The sequence below is a fragment of the Gorilla gorilla genome, chromosome 15 (assembly GCF_029281585.2).
Source record: "Gorilla gorilla gorilla isolate KB3781 chromosome 15, NHGRI_mGorGor1-v2.1_pri, whole genome shotgun sequence".
In the NCBI taxonomy this organism is placed as follows: domain Eukaryota; kingdom Metazoa; phylum Chordata; class Mammalia; order Primates; family Hominidae; genus Gorilla; species Gorilla gorilla.
Genome location: NC_073239.2, coordinates 29906973 through 29932071, shown reverse-complemented (window position 1 = coordinate 29932071; position 25099 = coordinate 29906973). Strand labels below are relative to the sequence as shown.

Sequence of the window (25099 nt, the reverse complement as noted above, 5' to 3'; positions counted from 1 at the left end):
AGGGCTGTTAAGTAATACTTGGCGTTCAACTTTGGGGCTACTAATATTGAAAACATTTAAAGAACATGAAAGTCTCTGAAAGCCTTATAATTGTAAATGCTGAAGGAGGGACAGTTTCCATCATTCAAAATCAGGAGTGTTAACATCACAGTCAATATAATTATAAATATGAGATTCGTGGAGATCTTATTTATGAGAACAAGGTCACAAAATCAAAGATTGAAAATTCTGCTGTGAAAAGTTGAGAGTCATCTGAATTCCCTTTATCCAAGCAATAGCTAAAATACATACTCCAAAAGACTCCCTTACATTTTTATTAACATTTAAAATTGATTGGCAATGTAGATAAAACATTGAGAGATTATGATGTGAATTATAAAAATTAGCTGCATTGTGTCAAGTCATAATATCTTGAGGATAAAGAAGATGACAAAGTTATAATAGCAAACAGGTGTTATGTAAGACTTTTATGTATAGTATTATTCATTGAAAAAGGATATGCTTTTCCTAAGGGGATAAAAATTATGTAAAAATATAATATTTCTTTATTTTATCTATGCTGAATAGCACCCCAGGCCTTCCCACAACTTATTTTAATGGATTGAATTTCTGTAGCTCTTAAAATCTCTGAAATAGCATTTTGATATGCTGAGGACAATCATTATTTCTTGGTTGATGCAGGAGAAAAATAACTAAGTTTCAAGTTTAGATTTTCTTGGTTCATATCCTATGTTGATAATATCGCATAAGGTGGCCAAGACAGAAATAGGAAGAAAATATATGCTCAAACCTGTAAAGGCTGCTGATAGGATGTGCCTGTGTTTTGAGATAGTGCTTTAGATCCTGTTGGTGGGTGCATGGTTACAGTTACGGAGAGGGTATTGCTGTACACATTAGGTAAAGTAATTTCTATTTGGAGTACAAATTCTAATTACTTACAAAATGGAGAGCACAAATAAACATGAGCTGGAGCCATAATTCCAATAGAACAGGCTATTTATCTAATTGTTTGAGAAATTAGATAAATGCAGGAAACAGCAAATGTGTTAGACTTCTAGTAGTTTCTCCCAATAAGTGCTGTTTTCAGACAAAAAAGTTTGCTATAAATTCTAACCACCTCACACTCTTTATGCTTCCTTCAATAATATTGTGTACTTTCATGCTTTCTTGCTGTTCCATCTGCCTAAAATGCATCTTTTTCTGTATTTATTTAATAATCACTTACATATATTTCAAATAGGTTTTTCTTAAATAGTCATCCTCAATCCAGTCCCAGGCAAAATTAACCACAGATCTCTAATTGTTCGGTTATTATAAAATTATTTCCGTATGACTCTGTTTCCACTTTTAGATTATATTTTTCACAAGGACAAGACCATGACATTTTCTACTATCTCCAAACCCTCTCTTAAATATTTATTGAATTGAATAAAATAACTTAATGTTTAATAGTTTCGTATTACTTTGTAACTCTCACACACACATTGTTAATTTATTTCTGTGCATTGCTTGATAGTCACAGAGTTTTAATATCTTCTCTATAGCAAATTTCATACTGTTTTCAATGTTCAGTTACACTTTTTTATTTTTGAATTCTTCCTAGATTTTGCTTCCGGCTTTTGTCCTTGAACTTCAAAATATAAGAGGAAGACTTTTATTTGATAATCCATTCAAAAGAAAAGTCTTTCATACTGAGAGCCTACAAAAGTTTTTGTATTAGTAGGTACTCTGTATTTTAACAAAAATTCAACATTAGGAAAGATTATTTTTCTCTCTTTTTTGTATATTTGTACACCACAAAATAGATGGCATATATGACATGTTTCCACTGTTTCATACGTTCATGATCTAATCTTGGCTGTAGTCCCAAAATCGGTTTGTCAGCAGCCTGCTGCTTAAATCTAATGCCCTTTTCTCCCATTCATCTTAGTTGAGATAGAATTATTGACAGAAATGATTTCTAGAGGGAAATTAAGAATGATAATTAATGTGGTGCCCCTTACAGTTACTAAATGGCATGTCTGTCTCTATTTGTGTTGGGGGAGGTGTAGTAACTTCATCCAATTTAAATGAATCGGTGTAAAATTCGGCACCAAGACATACAACTCAGAGACCTTATTAAATACAAGGATGATGCTACATTACATTTAAGCAGTACCTGTTGAAAATTAACACCTAATAGGGTGCAATTGCTTCACAGTTTCCTCAAGAGGAAATCTGCCTTATCTCTTTAATTCAATTCATTTTGCTTTGAATAATTTCATGTATATTATTCAGCTTCTGGCTCTAAACAGTGGCAAAAGTATTTATTCGTTAGAAAGTAAGTGCCTTGGTTGTTGAGCAATCCTCTTACACACCAGACGCATTTTCCCCTGCTATAGACTTTTGCTTCAAATACCTACTTGCATTTTATTTTGTGGATATTTCACATAATGAATTATTTAGCATCAAATTGATCAGCTGGGAATAAAGGACTAAATATAAGCAAATATATTTATATTTTAAATTAATTTTAATTTTTATTTGGCATTGATATGGTTTGTATCTCTTGTCCATTTGTAATCCCCAGTGTTAGAGATGGGAGGTGATTGGATCATGGGGACAGATTGCTCAAGAATGGTTTAGTATCATCACCTTAGTGCCATCCTCACCGGTGAGTGAGTTATGAGATCTGGTCATATAAAAGTGTGTAGCACCTCCCCTCTCTCTCTTGCTTCTGCTTGGACTGTGTGATGTGCCTGTTCCTTCTTCACCTGCTGCCATGATTGTAAGTTTCCTGAGGCCTTCCCAGAAAGCCTAACAGAAACAAGCATCATGATTCCTGTACAGCCTGCAGAACTATAAGCCAATGAAACCTCTTTTCTTTGAAAATTACCTAGTCTCAGGTGTTTCTTTATAGCAATGAGAGAATGGCCTAATACAGATATAATTTACACATATTGTTTAAATGGTCAAATAGCATTCCAAGGTTTCACTCTTTCCTCCTAAATTCCCATCCCCAGGGCTGATGTTTGGTGGGTGTATCCTGGAGCAGTCTTGCTGATTGTTTATGGACAGAGACTATTGGATTAGTTGGCATATATGTAAGTTATTGGTTGTTAAATATTTTAATATTCAGCCTTACTCATCCCCCTCCCTCATTCTCACTCCAAGGGAACATCTATGAAGAATTAGAGATACATGATGGATGAAAAGGAAAAATGAGGCCATTATTATTCCAGAAAAATGGCAAAATGCTATACAAGAAAGGAAATACATTTTCAATAAACTTGTTTTAGCAAGTAACATTATTTATATAGTCATGACAGTATTAAAGCTGAATATTGATTTACCTCAGAGCCATGATATAACTATATTGGGAAGGACACAAGAAAAGAAAATGGTGTGGTCATGGTATTAAAAGTGGTTAGATGACATAAAAGGCAAATAATTGATAGTGTCTAAAATTGATCAAGCAGCCATATAAACAGATTGCTTAGAAATATGAAAGTACATAGCAGAAGAAACAGCTAAAGAATTTATTTCCTCTCTGCTCAGTTAAAAATACACTTTTTAATTCTTTTAGTGATAACACTAGAAATCAAAATTTGCATACTTAATTCACTAAGTCCAAACATACTCAATACTTTGTCTTTCTCTCAGACAATATTAGAACTGTAGATCATTTTATTTCCACTTAATGCCCCTTTCTAGACTTACATGTTATTGATTTATATACTTTAATCTTAATATTTAACTATAAAACATATTATTGTTTTATATGACCATTCTTCATTTTTCACTTGCCTTTCTCTCCATTCCTAGGATTACCATCCTTCTGCCTAAAGTACCTGCTTTACAATTGCTTTTTATGAGACAAGGTATGCCTTAGCTTGGGTGAAAGATAGTGTTTGTGCTGGGCACTGGTAATCTTTTATGCAGAAGAAATCTTACAAGGCAGCATTTTAAAATAAAACATAAAGAAGTAGAGCTTTCCTGATTGATTTGAGTTAGGAACCTAAAATCCTGTTTAGGCTTTGATTTACTCATTTGTAAATTGAAGCTACAGCACAAAATGGCCATTTTTTCTGATCTACAATTTTCAATTCTTCAGCTATCTAAGATCTCTTCACTCTTCACTATGATCTATCAATTTACCATTATCTACAAATTGAATGACCTTCTATTTCTTTCATTCATATAAAACTCCTTTATTTATTATTTTCGCAAATAAATAGCCACAGGGTAAAAAAGGGAAGGAAGCATAATGCCATATCATGGATGTAAAATGTTGCCAGTGACTTCTGTCCTTATCTCAGACTGTTGGTACTTTTAGTGGTGATGGTGAAGCTAGTTTCTTACAGCTTCTGTTTTTCACTGGAGCCCAAGGTTTCGGAGGACTCACATAGCAGGCTTCATGCAATACGATTGTGTCCCTAAACCCCAGGGGACAGCACTAATATTGTTTTCTAGGTGAATAGTGCCCTGTGGAACTCCAGGAACTTCAAAACATTTATATCCAGGCTTTTGCTACATTTTGATTAATAACCCTTAACACTGTGCAACATGGCACCCTAGTCCCCAGTGAGAATCCACCTGCCCAAAGGTAAAGTCCTGCACAAATTCTTTTTTCTCTTTAAATGACAAAAAGAACAAAGGAAAGATGGTAAACAAGACACAAGGAAAGAGAAATGAAAGTTGTTTTGCTTTGTTTTTATTTTTTTGCTTCATTTTGTTTTTAAAGATAGAGTCTTTCTATGTTTCCCAGACTAGTCTTGAACTCCAGCCTCCTGAGTAGCTGGGACTCCAAGGGCATGTCATCATCAAACAAGCTCAGTCAAGTTTTGACTCCTGGTTATAGTTCCAGTCATGAGAGCAGACTTTAGGAAATCACAAGATGCAAGCTCAATTAATAGCATGGTACTCTCGTAAAATCATTAGAGCAGCAGCCGTAACAATGGGGATGTATTGCCTGCTGCAGCTGTTTTATTTCTGGAAGCTCACTTCACTCCCAAATGGGAAAAAAATACAACACAATTATTTGACTTTCCTTTCCATTTCCTGTCTAAAAATTTTTCTTTTGCTTTGCTGAAGGAAAAAAAAAAAAAAACCAGCATTGATTGATACAGCTGTATGTTCACAGTAGGTGATGCAACTGAGCTATTTTCACTAATAATACATGCATCCACTGAAGGGGTATTTTTTGAAGGAAGAAAAGGCATTTTCACAATCAATCAAATCCTGTTTCAATTTTTTCCTATGTAGTAAAGTTAGAATAACAGATATCCTGAAAAACTATGTAAATGACATCCTTTTTTTTCCATTCGTCTACCCATAGATTTCTTCAGAAATGTGGGCTCTCAGGAATAAATAAGACAACTATGTCATTGGGTTGACTCCATTTTTTCTTTTAAAAATTTTGATTATCTCTCTATAGAAAGAAAAGAAATAATTTGATGTGATTTATTATAAGGAAAAGTAACTTTCGAAATCTTCCAATCAAAGTTATTATTCTGAGCTTTTAATCCTTTTAGGGGACTGAGGCACTTACTTTTCTGCCAGCTTTCACTGTTGCTGCCTGCATTTCTATCCCTCCATCCTTAATGATACTCCGTCTTATTTATCATTTGTCCATTCCTGAGGCACCTTTGATTCCTTACTGTTTTATGTAATACATTTTGTCACCCACCTCTTCTGATTCTATATGTACTCATTTTCATTTGAACAGTTAAATATGGTTAAAAATCTCACACAACTGCTACTGAATTTAAAGACAGAAAAAACATACACATGCTTGTTCTGACTAACATTGGTAAATAAAGTGAAATGGACATATTGTACAATGTATGCATCTATTTAATTTTCAGATAGGACAACATATTTTGAAGATGAAAGTCACGAAATGGTCTCTGTTAACTACCTACATTAGTTAATCTGAAATGTACCACAGATTCAAATATGTGTACAAATATCTAGATTTATTCCATAACCTTCCTTACTGGTTACAAAATATTTTAGTGAATTCTGTATCAAACTAACCATGTAATCTTTTAGTGGTTAAAATTCTAACCACTAATCTAATAGACCTTAACCACTAATATGACTTGATCCCTAAGTTATATTTCTATCCACATTTTAAATATTTGCAAATAAAAACCATGCACCCATTTTCTTCAAAGGTTACAATAATATTTATAAGGGAGCACTAAAAAGTGTCTTGTTTCATGGTGTAACAAATAATTGTAAACTGTCTTCTAATCATTTATTTCTCTTTTCTCAATTTCCAAAAGTCCTTAATTTCCATTGAGTGATACTTGCAGTGTTAGAGAAACTGCTTCCACCCTGGGCTACGGTAGTGGAATATGTAGACTACAGTAAGTATCTCATTCCATATTCCTACCCTAAGTCAGAGTAATGTGTGATTTAACCTGTTCTAATTAAGGTAAATAACAGAAATTCTGCTGGGTATATTGGGGTTAAGATGCATATACTTTATCTCTCATTATTATTATTTTTTAAATAAGTAACATAGAATATGCAGAATTTTTTGATCTGAAGACGTAGACTGGGCCACAATGAGGACCAATACCACTTGTATTAGTCAGCTTGCATTAGGTTATGATGCGTAGCAAGTATCTCTTAAATCTGAATTGCTTATGACAACAAAGTTATTTGGTTTCTCTCATTACTTGTAATCCGTAGGCCACTGCTAAACAGAGATAACCCAAGTCTACTCTTTTTCTATGAGTCTTTTTTCATTTGAGGATTCAGGTGGAAGGGGCAGTCTCTATTTGGGCCATGCAGTTCTCATGGAATAAATAAAATAGCTGCTAAGTGAGCCCAACCACTTGAGTGCTCAAAGTTTCTGTTCGGTCATGGCGTACTTCACATCCATTCACCTTCCATTAGCCAAAGCAAATCACACAGTGAACTCCAAGATTAACTGGGCAGGGTAATTAAGATGTTAATAAGTAAAGTCAATTTGCCTTTATGTATAGCTGCTATAACTTTCTGAAATTTTGGACCTACCACGAGATAATGGTTATTAAAAAGTAAAGTACAGTTAAATGTTATTAAAAGTTGGATTTTAGTTTTAATTACTCGGAGAAAAATGATGTCACTTTAAATAATGATTTGACTTTGGTTTTAATGAGATAAATTTGCAGTAAGGAGTTCTGAAACATCCAGTGCAACTTCTCTAAATTTACCAAATGTTTCTCCAGATGTCTATAAGTGTCAGATTAAACTTGCAAATTATTTTGCTTCACGTGGGGTTTTTAATTGAAGAATCACTCATTTTCGTCTTTCTTCAAAATCTGTGACATTCGGTAGTTGACAGTATTACACAGGAAAATTTCCTTTCAATAAATTTATGTTTCCAGTATAATCAAGAAATACTTTTTTTTCCAGTATAATCAAAGCATGCCCTTGCAGATTTCAACATGTACATGTGATGGTGAATGACACCTATTTTAAATAAAGTTTCCATGTTGCTTTATCAACAGATTATGTAAATTAAAAATTATTCAGTTAACCACATATTTTATTTTAAAATGAAAAGAACATTGCTATGTATATTACAAAATTCTTAAGGCATATGTGAGTCCAGATTTGTTTGCTTGTTTAAATATAACTTCCTGAAGCAAATTTGGCAAATACGTGTCTGAAAATTATACCTGAAATTCTGCCATATAAATTAAAGATAAAGGTAATAAAATAACATATTTTGTATTGCTTTATGTATTAATTTAAAAACTAACAAATGTATGGTCTGTTATATCATCTATCATGTGATTATAGAAGGCTTAGAAATAAGTAAAAGGGAAGAAAGTCATGGAACTAAGCCAGAAGTGGAAGTGCAGACAGACAGGGATATCAGGTGGCTTACATAATCAACAGGGAGGATGAGAACCAAGACTGAGCAGGATCTTGGTTGTGCAAAAAACTCTGCACAGATAAGATTTTGTTATAAGAAGTGTTTGTTTGCTTAGGGCATCAGTTTTGGCATAATTGTCCCTGGTCATGTGACATTTCTGGCCCTGATGCCACTGGACAATTAGCTGATATGCTGCTTGCCTACATCTTTGAATATTTGATTTACATCATGTCACTAGGCTGTCAACTCTTGGTAGCTGCTTCATAGAGCCCCTGTTTGGCCCTTTATCTCTGTGTCACTCCCCCAGTTTTCTTTTTCTTCCGTAGCAGCTACTAAGTTGCTGTGTTGACTCACATGCCTAACTCTAGCTGCTAAGTCATGTTGAGAGAGACATATTTTCACATACTGTAGAGGTGGGAGGAAATTGCTTGCCATACTGAATATTTGCATGCTGGGCAGACAAGACAATAATACACTGTCTACCACTGTCACTTTTGGTATTATCACACAAATATGGGATCATTAGCATTTTTGTTTATATATTTCTAATCATTTTTATTATAATTAGTACATCAAACAAAACATTTTCTTAAAATCTTAGTTTAATAAAACAAAACAAAGTTAAGAGATTAAAAACTGGAGGTTATCTGCACCATATATGATAAAAATATTAATGATCTTAATACATACAAAAATTTCAAAATCAATAAGATAAAACAAACATTCCAATTACAAATTAACAAAGGACATGGACAAGCAATTCTAAAAGGAAATGTAAAAAGCTATTAAACATGTGACAACATGTCAACATAACTGGCATTCAAAAACACACATACACAAAGCAATGATTTTTCAGATTTTTTGTCAATCTATGAAATATTAAAAAGATTGACAATATTCAATGTCAGTAAAGACATGAGGAAACCAGCATTCAGACTAAATTGATACTTTCAAGGAGAAAGTTTGTTAACAAATGTAAACTAGTAAAACATAAATGTGATATCCTATTTTCCAGGAATTTATAATAAGAAAAACATCAAATAAATATGGGATAATACATGCCAAAAAATATTCATTACAATATTGTTTATAATAAAGAATTAAGCTAAATGACAAATAAAAAATTTAGGGGAGAAGTCCTAGCTAAAGCAATCGGACAAGAAAGAGAAATAAAGAGCATCCAAATTGGAAAGAAAGAAGTCAAATTATCCTTGTTTGCTGATGATATGATCTTACATTTGAAAAAACCTAAAGACTCTACCAAAAAATTATTAGAACTGATAAACAAATTCAGTAAAAGTACATAAAATCAACATACGAAAATCAGTAACATTTCTGTATGCCAGCAGTGAAAAATCTGAAAAAGAGAAGGAAAAGATGTCTACAATGAAAACTATAGATCATTGATGAAATAATCGTAGGAAGACACAGAAAAATGGAAAGATATTCCACGTTCATGGGTTGGAAGAATCAATATTGTTAAAATGTCCATACTACCCAAAGCAATCTGCAGATGCAATGCAGTCCTTATCAAAATGCCAAATAACAGTCTTCACAGTAATATAAAAACAATCCTAAAATTTATATGAAACCAAAAAAGACAGATAATGGCCAAAGCTATCCTGAGCAAAAAGAACAAAACTGGAGAAACAAATCACCTAACTTCAAATTATACTAGAAATCTATGGTAACCAAAACAGCACCTTATTGCCATAAAAATAAGCACCTAGACCAATAAAATAGAATAGAGAACCAAGAAACAAATCCATACATCTATTGTGAACTCATTTTCAACAAGGGTGCCAAGAATATACATTGAGGGAAGGACAGTCTCTTCAATAAATAGTGCTGGGAAAACTAGATATTTGTATGCAGAAGAATGAAACTAAACCTCTATTTCCTGTCATATACAAAAATCAAATCAAAATAGATTAAAGACTTACATCTAAGACCTCAAATTCTGAAACTACTTAAAGAAAACATTGGGGTCACTCACTAGGACACTGGACTGAGCAAAGATTTCTTGGGTAATACCCTACAAGCATAGGCAATCAAAGCAAAAAAGGACAAATGAAGTCACAAAAAGTCAAAAGCTTCTGCACAGCAAAGGAAACAATCAACAAAGTGAAGAGACAACACATAGAATGGGAGAAAATATTTGCCAACTATCTGTCTGACGAGGAATTAATAATCAGAATATATAAAGAACTCAAACAACTCTAAAGGAAAAATCTGATAATCCAATTAAAGAATGGGAAAAAGATCTGAATAGACATTTCTCAAAAGAAGACATGCAAATGGCAAAGAGATACAAGAAAAGCTGCTCAACATCACTGATCATCAGAGAAATGCAAACGAAAACTACAATGAGACATCATTTCATTCCAGTTAAAATGGCTTTTATCTAAAAGACAGGCAATAACAAATGCCGGTGAGGATGTAGAGAAAAAGGAACACTGTACACTGTTGGTGGGAATATAAACTAGTCCAACCGCTATGGAGGACAGTTTGGAGGTTCCTCAAAAAGCTAAAGATAAAACTACTACACGATCCAGCAATCCCACTGCTAGGTATATATCCAAAAGGAAGGAAATCAGTATGCCGAAGAGATATTTTCACTTCCAATGTTTATTACAGCACTATTCACAATAATCAAAATTTGGAAACAACCTAAGTGTCCATCAACAGACAAATAGATAAATAAAATGTGGAACATACATACAATGGAGTATTATTTGGCCATAAAAAAATAAGAGCCTGTCATTTGCAACAACGTGGATGGAACTGGAAGTCATTATGTTAAGTAAAATAAGCAAGGCACAGAAAGACAAACTTTGCGTGTACTCCCTTATTTAGGGGGAGCTAAAAGTTAAAACAATTGCACTCATGGAGATAGAGAATAGTATGATGATTACCAGAGGCTGTGAAGGGTAGTTGTGGGGAGAGGGTAAAGCAGGGATGGTTAATAGGTACAAAAACGTAGAATGAATGAGATCTAGTGTTTGATAGCACAATGGAGTGACTACAGTCAACAATAATAACTAAAAGAGTATAATTGGATAGTTTGTAACTCAAAGAGAAGATAAATGCTTGAGGGGATGGATACTCCGTTTACCCTGTTGTGGTTATTATATATTGTATGCCTGCATCAAAATATCTCATGTACTCCATGAATATATATATCAACTATGTACCCACAAAAATTAAAAATAATTTTTAAAGAAATATATTGAAGAGAGAGAAAGAGAGCGAGAGAGAAAGACATGTTTACAAGTTGGTTCAAAGAAAATATACACTGGTTACTTTCAGTTAATGGGGTGGCGAGTGAATTTTATTTTCTTCTTTGTATCTTTTTTTATTGCTTAAATTTCCTATGTGAATATATATTCTTTTCGTAATTAGAAAAATAGTCTTTCAATTTTATCTAGAATTATGGAAAAGATCATTAAATTATATTGTAAATTTGGTTCTCTTTATGTTTCTGAGTCTTTATTTGTCTCTAAAGTGAGAATTTGAGGATATATGATGAATTGTTTTCATGGCCCCATCAGTCTCCAACATGTTTACTCTACACACTGTTTCAAACCCTAGTATGTCTTCTTCAGAAGGAGAAATGTAATAAAATGTGGTAGGATTGAAAGAGGATGTTCACTTGGAAGGTGACTCCTGATTATTTCTAGAAGATCTTGTATGTGATGTGAAATCAGACATGTTAGTAAGGGTGGGGAACACAAGGTACCTCTTAGAAATGCAGTTCTTCTGTAAAACTTTGGAGGTGATGTTAAATGGCTACAGAAGTCTGAAAGCCAACATCAATAACATTTTTTATTCTCAGATAAACTGCTGGGGAAGAAGTTGAGGTGGAACTCAAGATTACCAGAGAATTTTCAAAAGACATTAACTGACAAGAGATGAAATCTAAAGAGCCGATAAACATATACAAACATTCTCGAATTTAGCCACTTCTGACATGACTTTTACCACCCAAATTTAGGCCTACCTCTATTTTTGTAAATAAAATTTTATTGGAACACACAACAAAACTCAAAACATTCTCAGTCTCATTAGTAATAAAACACATGTAACTGTAAATTACATTGAGCTACCCTAACACATGTATTAGATTGACCAAAATTAAATAACCAGAAATACCAAGTGTTGGTGCAAATATAAGGCAATGGGAACATGCATACTCTGTTGGTGTATTGTAAGCTGGTGCAATGACTCTGGAAAACAGGTTAGTCATTACCTAGAAAAATTAAAGATATATATATATATATATATATATATATATATATATATATATATATCCTATGACTTAGCAAACCCACTTCAAGTTGCATACTCTAGAGGAAAACTTGTTTGTCTACAACACGTTTATAGCAATCTTTTAAAATAATAGTCCTAACTAGAAACAACTCAAATTTGCATTAGTAGTAAAATTTAACATTCTGGTATATTCATAAAATAGAACACTATATGATACAATCCCTAACATGAATGGACATATACAAAGTACTGAGGAAAAGAAGAAAGTCAACAGAATATGTGCAGTATGATTTAAATGTTATATTACTGAGAAGACAGAAAAAATAAACTTTATTGTTTAGAGATTCATACAAAGGAAAACAATAATAAATTATTCATAGAAATCATAATAATGATTCTCTCTTGTGGGAAGAGAGATAAATGTAACAAGAAAGGTCAAACAGGAGGCTTTAAAATGCTGACAACAATCTATTTCTAAAACCTGGGTTGGTTAAAATTGCTTTTGTAATTTACTTATGTATACATTTCTGATTTTTATAATATATTTTAAAATTAAAAACCTTTAGCTAGGCATGGTGGCTGTGCATGTAATCCCAGCTACTTGAGAGGCTGAGGTGGGAGGACTACTTGAGCCCAGGAATTTGAGACCAGCCTGGGTAAAATAGGAAGACCCTGTATTTAAAAATAAACAAACACAAACACACACACACATTTAAAATAGACCTATGGAGAAAAAATATAATTACTTCTACATGCTTCTCTTATGTTTTCTTTTTCCGATACTGGTCGTCTTTAGTAGATACACAAGAGTTGTAGGTTAGGGTGAGAGTAAGTGGTTAAAGTTATAGGAGAATGGTATAGCTAAAACACTTTGAGCAGATGCCACATCTCAGTTGAGAAATGTGTAGATAAAGTCCTAATTTTCCAGCATCAGAGAACACATGTAAGAGGCATACAGCAAGACTGAAGCTGCAATATCTAGGAAAAATAAAAATCAAGAAAATAAATTGAGAAGGATGTGAATTCTACTATGGTGAGATGCAGCGTTCTATAAATCCAGTATGCTAGGTCCAATATGTTAATGACATTGTCTAGTTCTTTTATAGCTTTGCTGAATTTCTGTCTCCAACTATAATTGTGAATTTGTCTATTTCTTCTATTGATTCTGTCCGTTTTTCCTGCATCTGTTTTGTAGCTCTTTGGTTAGGTATATACACATTTAGGATTGGTATATCTTTTGGTGAGCTAAAACTTTTGTCATTATATTGTTAGAGTAGGTAGTCAGGCAGACATGAGCAGCGCGGGAGAAGGCCCCCCACCAGGCTCATCCCTGACCAGGAATGTCAGGCAACCATCAGGTGATGGTCAAGTGGTTGTAAAACTGCCTCTCTAAAATAATAATTGGTTGCAGCCAATGCCAGGTAAAGACAGTCTCCCAAGAGCTACAAAACACCTGAAACTGGTGATCAGTAGCTTCCTGATAAGATCTCAGGAATTGGGCAAGTGGGCTCAAGCATGTGCACCAAGAGGCAAAATGGCTGAGTTTAACCAGTATACGACCTTCCTCAGGGAACACGTGACTGGTAAGGGAAAAATACCTTAAGCGAGCATGTGCACAATTTCAATAAACATACCGAGCATGTGGCCACTGCGCATGTGGACAGCCTGCTCCAAGGGATGAATCAAGGGAGAAGAAATGCAAACCTGGGACTATGCCAATGTGTAAAACCCCAAGTCAAAGGCCAGACGAGGCGCTTGGATCTCTCAAGTCACCTGCTTGGCCCTCTTCCAAGTGTACTTTACTTCCTTTCATTCCTGCTCTAAAACTTTTTAGTAAACATTCACTTTTGCTCTAAAACTTGTCTTGGTCTCTCCTTTTGCTTTAAACCTACTTCTGTGCCTCAGCCAAATTATTTCCTCTGAGGAGGGAAGTATAAAGTTGCTACAGACCAGACCCATATGAATTCACCACTGGTAACAATATAGTGCCCTTCTTTATCCTTGATAATTTCTTTGCTCCAAAGATGATTATATTTTAATAAAGCCAAATATATTCTTTATTTTTTCCAGCTACTTTTGATTAGTGTTTAATAGTATGTCTTCTTCCATTCTTTTAATTTTAACCTACCTACATTATATTTGAAGTTTTTTTTAAATAATATGTAGTTGGGGTCATGTTTGTTTTTACATTCTGATAATCTGTGTCTTAAATTATAAGTTTATTGATTTAACAGTATATGATATTTGATATGTTTGAATTTAGATATATCACATTATTATTTGTTTCATGTTTCTCCCCTCTGTTTTTCATCCTTCTATTTTACCTTTCTGGCCTTCTTTTGAGCTAGCTGAACTTTTTTTTAGCATTTAGTTTTATTTATGTTTTGTGATTTTGACTATATCTCTTTGAATTTTTTCTTTTTTGTTTTAGTGTATGCTCCACGGATTATAAAGTACTTATTTAACTTTTCATTGTTTACTTAGAATTAATATTTTATTATTTCAACGGGAACATTTACCCCTCCCATTTACACTATAGTTTGCTTACATACTATGTCTTCATAAATTGAGAATGTCTTTATTTCACCTTCATTCCTGAGGGATATTTTTGCTGGATAATGACCTGGATTACCAGTTCTTTGCTTTCAACACTTTAAAAATGCTGTGCCAATAGTTCCTACTCAAGTCAATATCATTGAAGGCTTGTAGGTGAGGGATTTTTCAGAAGCATTTTGGGAAAAGGAGTGGGGCTGCCTAGGCAATGGGTGCTTGCTGCTGATAGGCTGCAGCAGAGATTAAATCATAGCAGGTCAAAGCTGTCCTCTTGAGCTGAGTAGCTCATTGGTGGAGCCACAGGAGGGGTTTGGTGGGTCGAGGTGGAGCCATCAGTGTCAGACATGCAAAAAACTTAAGAAGATATCTCAAAAGGCCAATGTACAATAGTGATGTTATCTGCAGGAGTAATTGGAGAAGCTGCCTATCTTGTGACCAGTCTACACCTTAGCAGAATTCAGGCTCCTCTCTTCCCCCTAGCCTGGTGGTCTTTCATTAGCTTTACAAAGGCAGTTTAGTTTTGGGCAAAGGCTATTATCTTTTTTTTTTTTTTTTTTTTTTTTTTTTTGAGACGGAGTCTTGCTCCGTCGCCCAGTCTGGAGTACAGTGGCGCGATCTCGGCTCACTGCAAGCTCCGCCTCCCAGGTTCACGCCATTCTCCTGCCTCAGCGTCCCGAGTAGCTGGGACCACAGGCGCCCACCACCACGCCCGGCTAACTTTTTGCATTTTTAGTAGAGACGGAGTTTCACCGTATTAGCTAGGATGGTCTCGATCTCCTGACCTCATGATCCTCCCGCCTCGGCCTCCCAAAGTGCTGGGATTACAGGCGTGAGCCACCGCGCCCGGCCGGCTTAAACTATAACTTAAATGTCTTCCAAAGTTAGCTTGGCCTAAGTCTAAGAATAATTAAGGCAGCTTGAAACCTAAAGGCAAGAGTGGGGGTTGGTTGAATCAAATCTCCCCCACTGCCATATTTTCTCTCTGATATAATTTTTGCAAAGGCAGTTTCATAATCAATCTTCCTGCATTTCTACTTCAATGATGCTATGGTAGAGACTCAGTATTGAAGTAAATATTACTGAAACTTAGTGGGATGGGAATTAAGACTGAAACTTCCAGGTCCTTCTAAATGTTTGAGTCAGTGTATCTGGACTATAGCCTAGTTATTATATGCATTTAAAATAATCTTCCCAGATAATCTAAACTCGGTGGTCTAAGACGCTACAGTATAAATTCTACAGAAATGGGCAAAAACATCTATAATATTTAAAAACATTATCAGAATCACCTGAAACTACTTTTTTACAAGTGTAGACTTAATGCCTCCTACTACTTCTAGTACATTGGACTTTTTAGTGATGTGCTCCAGAGATCTGTCATTGTTGTTGCTGTCGTTTTAAAGGTCCTCAAAGGATACTGTGATTATCTAGATTTGAGAATAACTGCTTTATATTATCTTCTTAAAAATTACTGATTTCATTTAGGAGCTGTATAATTAAAAAGAAACTGCTTGAGATCACTGGGGAGTAATAGATATTTTGGGTATTTAATTAAATGGGGAAATTAATACATTGAATATATAATAAGAAAACGATGCTTTATTATGTGAAAGTAAGAAAAAAACAACTTACCATTTTCTTGTTCAAATAGAAAGCATTCCATATTCACACATTATAATAAAACCAAATTGTAGCCAGGAGAATATATTTTGTTTCCCATTTTGTAAAAATATATGCCTTCACTTCATCCATTTTACATACAAAATGATGGAGCTCTAACTTAAAAAGGAAGAGAGTTAAGGAACATCAGTTTTCTTCATGTATTTAAGCCTTTAATATTGGAATCTTCTCAGTCTTCACTTGGGATATATATAGTCACAGAAGGGTTGAGACTGGGTTGGTGCCATCCATCTCAGTTCAAAGAATTTATTATTTCTAGGGTCCCTTAAGCTTTCACACCTAGCTATGAAACCTAGCTATAGTTTGCTAGGTTAAAACAGAAAACATTAAAACAGAAATTCACTAAAAAACACAAAAGGTAAATAAATTAAGAAAAGCTTTTATCTGTCATAGTGGCACAAATTAAAAGATTGATAATTTTTTTGACAAAGATATAAACAAATGGACATAGTCATTAACACTGGTTGAGGTATAATTCCATATTATTTTTGGAGGGCAATTTGGCACTATGTATTAAACCTGAAAATATGCATAATTTTTGATTCAACAATTCTACTTTAAGGAATTAATCCTACAGAAATACTGCCAATATTGCCTAATAAATTTGTACATGGCAGTAAATACATATTGTAGTATATTTTATAATGGCAAAAATTGTAAGTAAAGTAGATTCATCAGAAAAAGATTAAATAAATTGTGGTACAACTATATGATGGTATACAATGTAATGAGAAAAGAATAAGATAGCTTGAAATGTTCGAACACAGAGGCAAATAGGCTGATGATAATTTAAATAAAAGCATTTGTAGAACAATATTTACCATGTAAGCCCACTTTTGAAAAATATGAATACATACAATTATAAGAGAAATAGGCAAATACATCTATGTAGATAAATATGTAACAAAACATTAAAAAATGTTACTTTTGGAAAGTAGGATTGTAATAGGACTATTCTGTTTCTAATATATCCATTCCTGTATTGTTTAAATTTTTATAGCAAGCATGTGTTAGTTTCATAAGAAAATACTTACAAAGGAGAAAAATGGGAAAAAAAAGAAAGATTAATGGCTTGCTGCCATCTGGGAATGCCACAAGGCTCTGTCTTCTGCCTTCATACTGTTGAAAAATGTTATCAATTATTTGGGTGAAGTCATATATGACAAGCTTATCATACTTTCAGATGGAAAAAAAATTGGAAGGGATAGTTAATAGCATAGTTGATTGAGTCAAGTGTTATCATAACCAGAACTAGAATGTTGTGTTGAAACTAACAAAAAATTAACAGGGATAAATATAATTTACTCCATTTAGGCATAAATAATTGGTTGATTTAGTTTAAGATATAGAAATATCTGGCTTGTATTTCGTGTGGAAGGAGATTTAGTTTCCCTCAGCTCACTACAAACTGAAGATTGACACGCTTACAATTTTAGGCTATCCAGGTCTCAGGAGTGTTTGTGGTGCTTTGTGCTTGTCCACCAGGGTGATCTTGTTCTATTCAGAGTGTCATATCTTTAGAGAAACATTGCAAAATTAGAGCATATACAGAGAACAGGGATCAAAGTGGTGAAGGATCTATAAAACTCTGCCACAAATTTGAGTTCTTTAACTTAGAGAAGAAAGAATTAAGGTGACACAGGACAGTGGAATTCTAATATTTGGAGGTTGCCTTATGATAATATTTTTCTTTTTGAGGAAAGACCAGAAATTATACCAATTAGAGAAACAACAATGTGAGCTCACCTTATGAAAGAAGAAACTCATTAGCCAGGCATGGTGGCGGGTCCCTCTAATCCCTGCTACTAGGGAGGCTGAGGCAGGAGAATCACTTGAACCTGGGAGGCGGAGGTTGCAGTGAGCCAAGATTGCATCACTGCACTCCAGCCTGGGCGACAGAGCAAGACCCTGTCTCAGAAAAAAAAAAAAAAGTCCCAGTTCTTGGATATCTGAGCAGAAACTAGCAATGTACACAGACCCTGGAAAATGTATTCTGAATTTGGGTTTGTTGAATTAGGTATTTTCTAATTTTTTAAAAAATAACTGCAATCTAGAATTCTAAAAGAAAGATTATGGAATATTTTATGTAAGTAAAATAGATGGTTAAACTTGTAACATTTTTAGAAACATGTATTTTGTAAAAACATAAAAATATATATCAGAAATAATGAATGAAATACAGTTGGAATACAGTTCACAGTTGTTTAAATTTATATAGATACATGTTAGAATCATAGCATTTGAAAAATAAGCTTTGTGCAGATGAGTAATATCTTGTGTATCTTACTGTATGTATATAGTTTATATACTTATATATGTATATAAGATATAGATATATCTTACTATATGTAAGATAGTTCCTAGAACACAGTAGGTACTCTACTTTTTTTTTTAAGGATAAAAAAAAATGGCCTTAGTATCAAAATCAGAAATGGAGTGACAGAGGGATAAGATGGATGTGGCAGCAAGGGGAAGGGAATATGTTGGAATGTCTAAGATTAGAAATCTAGGTATGTCCGTAGTATTAGATAAAGAATTTATAGCAGGAATATGGGAAATTTGAACACAGGTATTTATTAAAATTAAATCTAAATTGATAAATTTTGTTTATGGAGGAATATATAGGCAGATTTTGAGGATTAGCCAATACTCTGATTTAAGTTCAAATCAAGGGTGTCAGTGCAGTAGGAAAGAGAATAGATTATAACTTTGATGACCTAGCATCTGCTTTTTGATATTTATCTAGGAGAAGATATTGCGTATTTTTCCAAGGGACAGTCAAGCTAAAGATTAGGAAATCCAGTTTCTTAGTATCTTGAAGTACCAAATACAGACGAAGTCACCTCACAATCAGTGATTCAGCTATTAAAATTAAGAGAGGCCAACAGTCAGGAGGGTTTAATGATAAATAATGTCCCAAAGCTTCTGACACTACACCTTGCGCTAATAAATGGGGGTGAGGCAACTAAATATTCATGGGAATGTTAGTAATTCTAGTTTAGACTTAGAGAGCTATAGGTTCAGGGAATTAAGCAGACTATTATACCCTCATTTTAACAATGAGGATTGTTATATTCAGACTATCAATGGTTGGTTGGGCAATAATAGTTCCTGAGTTTTTGCTTTGTTTTCAATATGCAAAATCTTAGGGTGACAATTGTATATAGTCTTTTGGTAAATTTTAAAAATTAGGCCAGGCATGGTGGCTCACGCCTGTAGTCCTAGCACTTTGGGAGGCTGAAGCAGGTGGATCACCTGAGGTCAGGAGTTCGAGACCAGCCTGACCAACATGGTGAAACCCCGTCTCTACTAAAAAATACCAAAAATTAGCCGGGCACAGTCATGGGTGCCTGTAATCCCAGCTACTCAGGAGGCTGAAACAGGAGAATTGCTTAAACCTGGGAGGCGGAAGTTGCAGTGAGCCAAGATCGTGCCATTGCACTCCAGCCTGGGTGACGAGCAAAACTCCATCTCAAAAAAAAAAAAAAAAATATATATATATATATATATAACTCAAACAAGAAAAAGAGTTTTTCTCTAGCTTTCTAGTCAAGTTCACACAGAATATTAGTGACAAATTTATTATTCCAGTGAAGATTGAGATTATTCTAATTAAGTACTGAAAAAAGTAGAACAATTTGGTTATCAAGAGAAAATAAGATAGCATTTATGTGCTCCCTCCAATGTTAAAAATATAATGCTTTAATAAAAAGAGAAAATACATCATTGAGCATTTTGTTTTCCTGAGGGAACTAAGCTATGCAGTGTTTAGAGCCCAACAATATTAAAACACACTTTAATATCCATAGTAACCAGTGACCTATGGCATATTTTTGTTTGAAGAATGTATTCAAAGTGTACTCTTTCCAATTGAGACAGCAATTATCCATTGCACTAGAAAACAAACAAAAACACTAAGGAAAGGTAGCAAAAAGACAAAATATTATTAAGAGAAAAACTATAGAAACAAAATTTCAAATGTGTTTTCGAATTAATACCACCTATATTAAATTACTATGAATTTTTGATACTCAAAGTATGGTCCATGAAACACCCTGGACCTATTGAATCAGAGTCCACATTTTAACATTATCCCCAAGTGCATGCACATTTAGATTTAAGAAATACTGCTGTAAACAATTTATATTATTGTAAAATCTCACTCAATTTCTGCCATCTTAGAGAAGCTGTTTCAGGCTTTCACTTCATAGCTAGAAATTGTGGTACAACTATATGATGGTATGATAGAAAACAAACAGTGCAACTTGATTGAGTTCTGAATTTCTAGTTCTAATACCATGTCTGATTTGTAGTAGAGCTTACTAAACAATTTTCAAATGAATAAATAAATAAATGAGCACTCCCTTGGAGAATCTAACCATCCATTGTGTCTCCAGCACCTTCAGAAGCTGTAGACTCTAGAAAGTGTCACAATGCAGAAATATAAAGGATCATAAGCAAATACTAAAAGCAATTATATGCCAACAAACTGGATGACCTAGGAGAAATAGATAAATTCCTAGACACAGACAACCTACCAAGACTGAATTATAAAGAAATGGAAAATCTAAACATAAAAATAAAGAGTAAGGAGATTGAATGAGTAATAGTCTCTCATTAAAGAAAAGTCCAGGATCTTATAGCTTCACAGCTGAATTCTATCACACATTTAAAGGAAAACTACTCCCAACCCTTTAAAACTCTTCAAAACAACTGAAGAAGAGGAAATAATGCCCAAACTCATCTTACAAAGCCAGTGTTATTTTGATACCAAAGCCAGGCAAGAACACTTCAAGACAAGAATTTTGGGGGCCAATATTCTCAATGAACACAAATACAAAAATCCTCAACAAAATAGTAGCAAACCAAATCAAACAGCACATTGAAAGGACCATTCACCAAGATCAAATGGGATTTATTCCAGGAATGAAAGGATAGCTTAACATACACAGATCTATAAACATAATATACCACATTTGAAAGACAAAAACTATATGACCATCACAATAGATGCAGAAAAAACATTTGACAAAATTCAACATTCTTTCATAATAATAACCCAATATATTTGATATAGAAGGATTGTACTGCAACACAATCAAGGTCACATATGACAAACCCACAGCTGACATTATACTCAAGGTGAAAATTTGAAAGTTTTTCCTCTAAGATCAGGAACAAGACAAAGATGCCCACTGTCATCACTTCTATTCAACATACTAGTTAATATTCTAGTACTGGAAGTCCTAGCCAGAGCAATTAGGCAAGAGAAAGAAATAAAAGACTTCCAAATTGGAAAGGATGAAGTTAAATGGTCACTGTTTGCAGATGACGTTATTTATGTATAGAAAATCCAAAAGACTCCAGTAAAAAACTGTTAGAACAAATAAAAGAATTCAGCAAAGTTGCAGGATACAAAAATCACTAATGTTTCTTCGCAACAACAAAGACCTATCCAAAAAGAAATCAAGAAAACAATCTTATTTACAATATCTACAAAAAAAATTATAAGTAAGTTTAACCAAGGAGGTGAAAGACTTGTACACTGAAAGCAACAACATATTGAGGAAAGAAATTGAAGACACAATAATTAAAAATATATCCCATATTCACGGGTTGGAAGAATTAATACTGTTAAAATAGTCCATACTACCCAAAGTGATCTACAGATTCGATGCAATCCCTATAAAAATTACTATGACATTTTTCACAGAAGAGACAATCCTAAAACCCGTACAAAACCATAAATGACATTGGCCTGGGCAAGAATTTTTTGATATAACCCTAAAAGTACTGGCAACAAAGGCAAAAATAGACAAATAGGATTATTTCAAACTAAAAAGCTTCTGCACAGCAGACAATCAACAGAATGGAGAAACAACCTATGGAGTTGGAGGAAATATTTGCAAATGGTGCATTTGATAAGGGGTTAATATCGAAAGTATATAAGGAACTGAAAGAACTTTACATTAGTCTGTTCTCACACTGCTATTATAAAGAAATACTCAGGACTGGGTAGTTTATAAAGGAAAGAGCTTTAATTGACTCGCAGTTACACAAGGCTGGGGAGGCCTCAGGAAGTTTACAATCGTGGTGGAAGGCGAAGAGGAAGCAAGCACCTTCTTCAAAAGGCTGAAGGAGAGAAATGAGCAAAGGAAGAGCTTCCAAACACCTATAAAACAATCAGATCTCATGAGAACTCATTTACTTTCAGGAGTACAGCACAGGGGAACTGCCCCGATGATCCAATTACCTTTCTCCCTCAACACGTGGGGATTACAGGTTTCTCCCTAGACACGTGGGGATTACAATTCGAGATGAAACTTGGATGGGGACACAGAGCCAAACCATATCAAACTCAATAGCAAGAAAGCAAATAACCTGATTGAAAAATGGGCAAAGAAGCTGAAAAATTTATCAAAAGAAGGCACTCAAATGGTCAATAGATGTATGAAAAATGCTCAACATCACCAATCATTAGAGAAATGCAAATTAAAACTGCAATGAGATATTACCTCAAACCTGCTAGGATGGCCATTATCAAAAATATGGGCGATAATAGGCATTGGTGAGGATGTGGAGGAAAGGGAACCCTGGCTCACTGTTGGTGGGAATGTAAATTAGTACAGCCATTATGGAAAATAGTATGAAGGTTCCTCAAAAAAATTAAAAACAGAACTACTATATTATCCAGCAATCCCACTACTGGGAATCCAAAGGAATTAAAATCAGTATGTTGTAGAGATACCCGTACTCTCATATTCGCTGTAGCATTATTCACAATAGCCAAGACATAGACTCAATCCTAGTGTACATCATTGGATGAATGAAGACAATCTGGGACTTAAACATAATAAAATATGATTCAGCCTTTAAAAAGAAGGAAATCACATCATTTGTAACAACATGGACGAACGTGGAATACATTATATTGAGTGAAATAAGCCAGGCCAAGTAAGACCAATGACACGGAATATCACATATGTGGTATCTAAAAAATTGAATTCCTAGATGTAGAGAGTAGATTGGTGGTACCAGGAGCTGGGGTGAGGGTGGGAGGTTGAGGAGATGTTGGTCAAAACATACAAAAGTGCAGATAGGAAGAATAAACTCAAGAGATCTATTGTACAACCTGGTGACTATTGTTAGTAATGATATATTGTATTCTTGGAAATAGCTGAACATAGATTTTAAGTGTTCTTATCACCAAGAATATGTATAAGAGGTAATGCATATATTAATTGGATTTAGCTATTCCCTAATGTACATATACTCTAAAACATCATGTTGTATACCATAAACATATATAATTTTAATTTGTCAATTACAAAATAAATTTTTAAAAAAAGCGTTACAGAACTGATAGCCCATACTTAGCCATACTAAGAATGTGGTTAAACATACTGAAGGTATGAGGCTCATGTTATACGCTTCATAATAATATAAGAATAGTAGTCATTTGTGAGTGCTATGTGCTGTTACAGCATCACATATGGGGGATATAATGATGAAAACCACTCTAGTCTTCGCCATTGTCAAAACTGCATTTTGAGAATCCTGTTTCTAGTCTCTGGGATTTAATCCTGAGACCTTTCCCCCCAGGTGTTAATCTCTCAAAATCATTTCTAATTTTCCTACTGTTGATCTGACAATATTGTCTTTGCATTTGTGAATAATACTAACAGTTTCTTTCTGAATTTCCTCCCCCCTTCTTTCTCCTGTGTTGGATTTTAATGTTTAAAACACTGTCTATAATTTCATTCAGGAAGTTGTTTTGCCTAAGTCTACCTAACAATGAATAAAAATGTCTTTAAGTGTTTTTTATTTCTATCCCAACCTCTATTTGCATAGAAAAGGACAAATAAGATGATAAGAATGGGGAAGAAAAGAATACATTTCTTTGTTCTGGTTCTTGGATCAAATATAAAACATCTCACAGATAATATGGCTGTTCAAACCTTTGGCTGACTGTGATTTTTTTTTCTTGTTGACTCTCCCAATTGGCTTACATCCGGGATAGGGAAGCAAATGATAAAGTTCTCAATTTCCTTAAACCTGAATACTCCACTCATGCCTGGGGTCCCTTTTCATGAACAGTTCTATTGCCTGACTATATTATGTACTGCATATTTTGTGTAGGATCCGTTTCCCTTAAGTGCTCATGGTCTTGCCTTCAGTGATTATTCTCATCTTTCTACAGACTTTCCTGCCCCCACCACAATATAAACATTTTCAGTTCTCTCTAGTTGTGGAAAAAGACACACTCCTTTTACTTTTCTTCCTGAAACATATTTTTGAATATGGTCTCAATTCAAGCAGCTTTGCTTTGATGGAAAACTACAATCATGCGTTGCACTGGTAACTTTCTGAGAAATGCAACATTAGGCGATTTTGTCATTGTGTCAACATCACACAGTGTACTTACAAAAACCTAGACCAGCGGTCCCCAAGCCCTGGGCCACTTCCGTGGCCTGTTAGGAACCAGGCCGCAGAGCAGGAGGTGAGCAGTGGGCAGTGAGCCAAGCTTAGTCTGTATTTGCAGTCACTTCTCATTGCTCGCATTACTGCCTGAGCTCTGCCTCCTGTCAGATCAATGGCGGCATTAGATTCTCCTAGGAGCACGAGCCCTATTGTGAACTGTGCATGCGAGAGATCTAGGTTGTGTGCTCCTTATGAGAACCTAATGCCTGATGATCTGTCACTGTCTCCCATCACTCCCAAATGGGACCATCTAGTTGCAGG

The 25099-nt window shown here is 34.3% G+C and overlaps 1 long non-coding RNA gene across 1 annotated transcript in view; it reads left to right on the top strand.

The window, feature by feature from the left end:
- Positions 1 to 3018: 3018 nt before the first annotated feature.
- LOC134757114 (uncharacterized) overlaps positions 3019 to 25099 on the top strand; it is a 42287-nt gene continuing 20206 nt past the window's right edge. Inside the window, exons 1-3 of the long non-coding RNA XR_010130737.1 lie at positions 3019 to 3083; positions 3805 to 3860; positions 6270 to 6353. This is a non-coding gene — a long non-coding RNA (uncharacterized lncRNA). The remainder of the gene's footprint in view (positions 3084 to 3804; positions 3861 to 6269; positions 6354 to 25099) is intronic.